Genomic DNA, 6,225 nt, shown 5'->3' on the forward strand with positions numbered 1-6,225 from the left:
TGACTGTATGACTCATAAAATTTACTTAGATCTATTCACTGTATGTTTTGAAAAAGATAACTGACTGTTATGGATTAATTATGTATATCTGTTCTACCTTGACGCTGCCCAGTAATCATATCTTATTATAACCAGTTTCGGCTGTTTTACTCTATCGGCCAGACTTCAGGATTCCAGCAATGCATGACCTCTTTAATTTCTGATAAAGAGTTTCCAGGCTGACAGTCCTGTCATTGGTTAGATGGTTACAGTTGGCAATCTGTGATTGGTTATAAGCATGTCACATGATGTTATCATGATGTTATATTATTGGCTACTCTCTGCTGATGAGTCAGTCACAACACGACATACTTCCTGATTGACTTCTGTTTGTTGTCACTCAGAATTAAATCATTAGATGACCGTACACGCAGACTTTCTGTGCATTTATTCCAACGTGTTTCTGCATTCTTGGTAAATCATACCACGACAGTTTTTTGGCGTTGTCTGAAAGGCGGCTCTAAGGACCGGAGATTGCCCGCAGCAGTCGACTTTTTCGGACGACCACTGGACAATGAGAAAGGAAAGGTTTTTTTTCTGATAAAGCTGGCCTGTCCTCCTCTGATGATCGTGTCCGGGTTTGTGATCTGTCCTTACTTCGGCCGCTGTGGGTAACCTTTTGGGACTGGAGCTGAAAAAAGAACCTGTCTGTGACAGAAACACGGTGAGCCAATATTTTCATTAGCACATTATGCTAAAAGCTACGGCTAATTTTCGGCCCACACACATTAAAATTCTAATTGTTAGACGCTTGTCTGGTCGTTTCTGCGGTTGTTTTGATTTTAGTCAAGGTAGATATCGGGGGCGTTTCATTCCATATCGAGTCAAAACAGGGAGCTTAGCTTTCTGTTTTAATGTAGCCAAGAGGACATTTTTCGTCTGTGGTGAGTGTAGGCAGTTTTAGATATGCTTAAACTGCTGAGGGAAAAGTAATTTTCCGTTTTTGTTTCTATTGAGGAGACATTTGTAGGCTAAAAGTCATTTTAAGAGGTGGCCGCCCTGACTTTCATTATAAGGAAGTTGCATACGGTAGTGCTCTTGTGCACGAGTTCAGCCTGTGAATGCGACCAGCGGGCCTTTTGAGCACAGGCCATGGTGAATAAATACGGCGCTGGAAGCCGTGAAAAGTGTCTGTGGGTATGGAGTTTTGACAAATTAGCTTTCCCGGACGGTGGCAGTTTTAGTCTTAAAACAGCTCGGCCGCCCCCGTGATCTCTCAGTGGAACATGATTCAAAGCTAAAATCAAGAAGAATGATAAAGGGTTTGTTTTGAAACATTTTTAATAACATGTTTTAGTCTCTCTGATTTTCAGTGCTATTGAATGGAGCGGATTAGGGGTTTTCCTGTTTCGGCCTCGCAGCGTCACCTCCTGTGGGTGTGGCCTGGTTGGGGCGGGGTGTCCAGGGCCCGGTCATTCCACCCCCCTGCCGTAAACCGTGTGTTGAAATAGGAGGGGGCACGCGTGGATGATGGATTACCCGTTTTTTTCCAGCAACAAGCCCACTAACATAAGCATAAAAACGGTTGTGTTTATAACTAACTCTCAGGCTTAAGAGAACCAACCAAACAAACAAACAAACAAACAAACAAACAAACAAACAAACAAACAAACAAACAAACAAACAAACAAACAAACAAACAAACACCATTGCTGTGTTGAAATTAATACAAAAAATCAAACAACATTAGAATGCTAGAGGCAAATATATTTTATTGAAGGCACAGAGTTTATGATACTCTTAATTAATGAAACTGTTTTTCATGTGGTGAAAGGTCCCCGGGGACTAATGGGGTGAAATGAAATTTGCTGAGCTAGTGTTTTTATTTGCTTGTTTTCTGTTACAAATGATTTTGAGTCAATATAAAAAGTGGAAATTTGTTTGATTCCCTGAAGCAATGGGAGTTTTCTTTTCGTTTTATCTTAAAATATAAGATGCAGAGAAGTAAAAAAAAAAAGTAATGAAACATTCTAACTTGAAATAAAATGAATGGCTTGTTTACATGCCATTAAAAAATAAATACACAAAAGTATTTCAAAGAGACCGAACAAAAAAGTGATTTTTGGTTGTCTATCTGAGGTTGGTTTTTTGAAGATTTTTGTTGAAACAGCATTTAACGGGCATCGTTGAGAAAAAAAAGTGTTTAAAATGCCTGACCTTATCTGCATGCTGTTGAGTGAATAGAGGAAACTGTATGGGTAATTTCTTTTTTTGTGTGTGTGTTTTGTTTTAACGTAACTGGGGAGTTTTGGTTTCCTGGTGACCCTCTGCTCTTTCCAGCGTCCACTCCAACCGCCGAGACCTGGACCGACAAATGGACAGAGATGCTGAGACCAGAAGACTGTGTAAAGGCTATCACTCAGAAGATCACCCACAGCCCAGCACCATGAAGGCGAGATAACGTTGTCATTTTTGCCTGTTTGCCTACCCCCCCGCCCGCCCCACAACAATTGCCACTCTACGGCACCCCATCGGCAGATCAATCAGCCTGACCCTACAACAGGCTGATTTTGCGGATGTTGACAAGCTGTGTGACAAATGGCAGCATCAACAATAAGATCTGAAATACTACGGCATGAGTGACCGTCACAAGGCTGCTGTAGAATGGACGAGGTGTGTGTGGGGTGGGGGGTGGAGCTCTCTGGGAGGCTTCACAGCATCATTGCCTCAAATCTATGCTAATGAGCATACCTGTGGATGGCTAGGCGGTTTTTGGATCCAAGTTGACCAGGGATGAAGGGATGACCAGGACCAGGCCGGGTTCTGGTGGGGAAGAGTGGGCACGGGTGGAGTCAAGCTGGCCAGCCAGCCACCCCCCCCACCCCCCAGAGAAAAGATGAGTAAACTGACACACACGCTCTCATATGTTCTGTAAAAGAAACTTTTTCTTTCTTTCATTTTTTATTGTATGAATAAGTAAAAGACACGTGAAAAAAAAAAGAAACAAGACCATATAGCTGATCTGAAAATATGAACTTTGACAAAGTAAATGTTGAACAAAATATCTGGCATTATTTTAAAGAATGTTTGATAACAAGTGTGAAAGCTTTTCTATAATCCTTTTTGTTTCTGTGTTTTTATTTCTATGTAGGTTTTGGACTCTGCTCTCTGGCCTGCGTCTGCCACTCCCCAACCTGGCCCGTCCACCAACTTTGAAGAGGAGGGGGTCCAGGGAACCTGGTTCGGTGTGGGGTGTGCAGTGCAGCTGGCTGTGCGATGACCACTATGTGCCGGGTTTCAGGGGGGGGTGCGGACGGGCCGAGGGACAGACAGTCCAAAATGTACATAAAAGTATTTGGTTTGAAACAATGAAGGACAAATCAAAGCTTAGCCGCTATTGTAAATGGATGCATCTATTTTGGTTGCAGTTTGAGTCCTACAAAATTAGGCTTCTTGTAAGCAGCGTTATATTTTCTTACAATACCTTCATGTATCAGATCCCCTAAGTTCTGCACAGGATCAAGTTGGTTTAAAAAGAGAATCACCACATATTAAGGAATTGTTCACAGCAGGATTTAGGAATTTCCACTTAAATTTGGACTTAGCTGCTTCTCCGCATCTAAAAATTCCTTATTTAAAAGTTTCTGCCACAAAAGCGGAAAATAAATAGCACTGTCAAACAGGGATGGCGTGATTTTTGATTCAATCGTCTATTGGCGATTGAAGGGTTGGAACGCGATTTTTTTAAAGGGTGACCTTTATTAATTAATTAAATGCTGTGCCAAGGATGTAAAATAAAATTTATGTGCCCTTCTCTGTAAATTAAAATGTTTTAATCATCATCATTGTGATCTGTGCAAATGAGGAAATAAAATAATTAATATATGCATCTCTGTTTTTCTTTTTTTTTCTTTCTCAGAGTCAGCACCAACATGCGCAGCTCCTCCACATCACTCTTCTCGTCATCTTCTTGCTTTGGTGCGCCGCATGTGACCCAAATAGTGCTATATTATTTCATTTAGTTTCAAAACGACTAATCCATGATAGTCATACATTTGAACAAATAACTTTAACCAGTTCTGAACCGGACCGGACCACACTCCATCACCCCTACTTATTTCCCCGTCACTCTGGCTCTGGTGTGTGTGTTTGAAGTGTGCCGGGCGGGAGCGACGACCACGAAATGAGGGAGTGGAAGGGATATAGAAAAAAACCCTATTTATGTACTCCTAGTTTGTCAGCCATCCCTATTGTGTGTCGTCATTCTCATCATCCCTTAAACCGCCATTCAGGTCCTTTTAGTTTAACCCGGCCTCATCCTCCTCTTGGCTTCGACCTCTTTTTGGGGAATTAAATCTCCTACCCCTAACTTAAAGCATCTCGTATGAGATTATGGCTTCACTCAGCACTCTCGTCCTCTGCCGGGGTCCGAGCGCCAAACTCTAATGCCATTTATGTCATAACGATGTTGGTCCGGTCATGTCAATAAATCTCCTAAATTTCATGCTGTCTCGTGTGAGTCTTTCCAGGTTGAAATCATTATTAGTAAGTCAGGAGTAGAATCTTCTTTCTGTAAGCAGTTTGCATGTTTTCACTGTGAAGGTGTGAATTTTCATCCTGTTGCCTTTTACAGTCCAAAACAATCATGATAATGTAATAGGTTATTTTACGTTGAGTGATTGTAAGCTTCCTATGGGTGTGAGATTGACTCAGCCTGTTTGTGGTGTTGCCCTTCTGCTGGGATAGCTTGAATAGTATAAACAAGTACAGGCAACTAATGGATGACTGAACCCAATACAACAGAAGAAAGAACTAAAGGTCATACCTTAATTTGGCTGTGACTGTTGGAAACTAGTTGTTGATACAAAATTGCAAGAAAAAAGGTGAATTTTTAGTTACACTGAATTGTATTTGCAACCAAGCGAGCAGCGTGGCTGAATTGTGCTCAGTTTTAGTTTACACAGCTTGCAAAACTGTATTGTAGGTCATGCACATTATTTTGTTACCCACCCCTAACCTTACAGTACCATTGGCGACTGCCTACATGTTTATGATCTATTCTTTCTAAGTTAACTGGTAAAATGCTGATAGGAAGAATTGCACCTTTTCCCTTTAATAATTATTAGTCGTATCTAGTTTTATTTCTGATATATATTTTTGTTTAAAGCCGTGATTGTATTTTTGAATTGTTTGCAAATGTGTCTTTTACTGATGTATTTTTGTACTGAGACTTTTTTGTGATTTTTCTTGATGTATTCATGCCAACACCTTTCTTAAGCTGTTACCTGGAGTTTAAACTACAATTTTGTTTTGCGTGCTTCCATACTATATATTTATTGCTACTATTTGGAATCATAAAGCAATGTATCACAACAGAGTTATGGACTTTTATTGGCCCGGCAACACCACACACTACCTAGCATAAATGACCAAACAACCATAGACCTGAGGCATAGTAGGATTGTAATGTTTGCTTCCTAACAAAGAATGAAAAAAAAAATAAAACAACAAACAAACAAACAAACAAACAAAAAATAACTAAGATGTCTGTTAGCTGATGTCCCACATGTCTCACACACTGCATGCATCCTGAAGAAAGCAGTGAAAAGTGATTGTAACATATTCAGGTAGATGGATAGATAAATACCTGTCTTTGTAGAACACTTCAAATGCGAGCAGGGTTTAAAAAGATGACTGGGTTTATTCTAATAGGCATGGTGTGAAGTGCAGACAACACTTATTGTCAACTGCAGAAAAACATAGATTAAGCAGCTTCACACTAACAGTTGAGCAGAGAAAATTAACAGAGCTTAAGGAGTATTTACATCTGTACATGCAGCAGCAGCAGTTTAATAGAGGATTTGTTTGTAGACTGATGAATAAAGTCCTTTAAGCATATCTGAGTTATGTCTCAAACAGAATTATTTACTATCATTTTCACCTTAAACAAAATAAGCAATTAAAACAAGTTCAGGACTGCAGCCAAATGTGGATATTCATCAGCAAAAAGAAAATAAATATCATTTATTATCCAATTTTGGGTAAATCAGCTTTTGGCAATCAATTAATTAGTACTTTGCTCATAAACATCAATATACAAAAATGTGACCCTGAACACTTATGTAAAGCATGAAATTGTGATTACTACAAACAAATTATAAGGGAATAAAATATACAAGTTATAAAACTTGTATGAAAACTTATAAAACTTGGCCATTTTTTTTCTGTTAAGCAGTACCAGTAGAA

The 6,225-nt window shown here is 39.7% G+C and overlaps 1 long non-coding RNA gene across 1 annotated transcript; it reads left to right on the forward strand.

Moving 5' to 3' along the window:
• The first annotated feature begins 2,485 nt into the window (after nt 1–2,485).
• On the forward strand, nt 2,486–4,483 carry LOC106523628 (uncharacterized). The gene is made up of 2 exons (XR_001310917.1): nt 2,486–3,250; nt 3,899–4,483. It is a non-coding gene; the product is annotated as an uncharacterized LOC106523628 (long non-coding RNA).
• The last annotated feature ends 1,742 nt before the right edge of the window (nt 4,484–6,225 follow it).

The sequence above is a fragment of the Austrofundulus limnaeus genome, unplaced genomic scaffold, assembly GCF_001266775.1.
Source record: "Austrofundulus limnaeus strain Quisiro unplaced genomic scaffold, Austrofundulus_limnaeus-1.0 Scaffold162, whole genome shotgun sequence".
NCBI classification, from domain to species: Eukaryota; Metazoa; Chordata; class Actinopteri; order Cyprinodontiformes; family Rivulidae; genus Austrofundulus; species Austrofundulus limnaeus.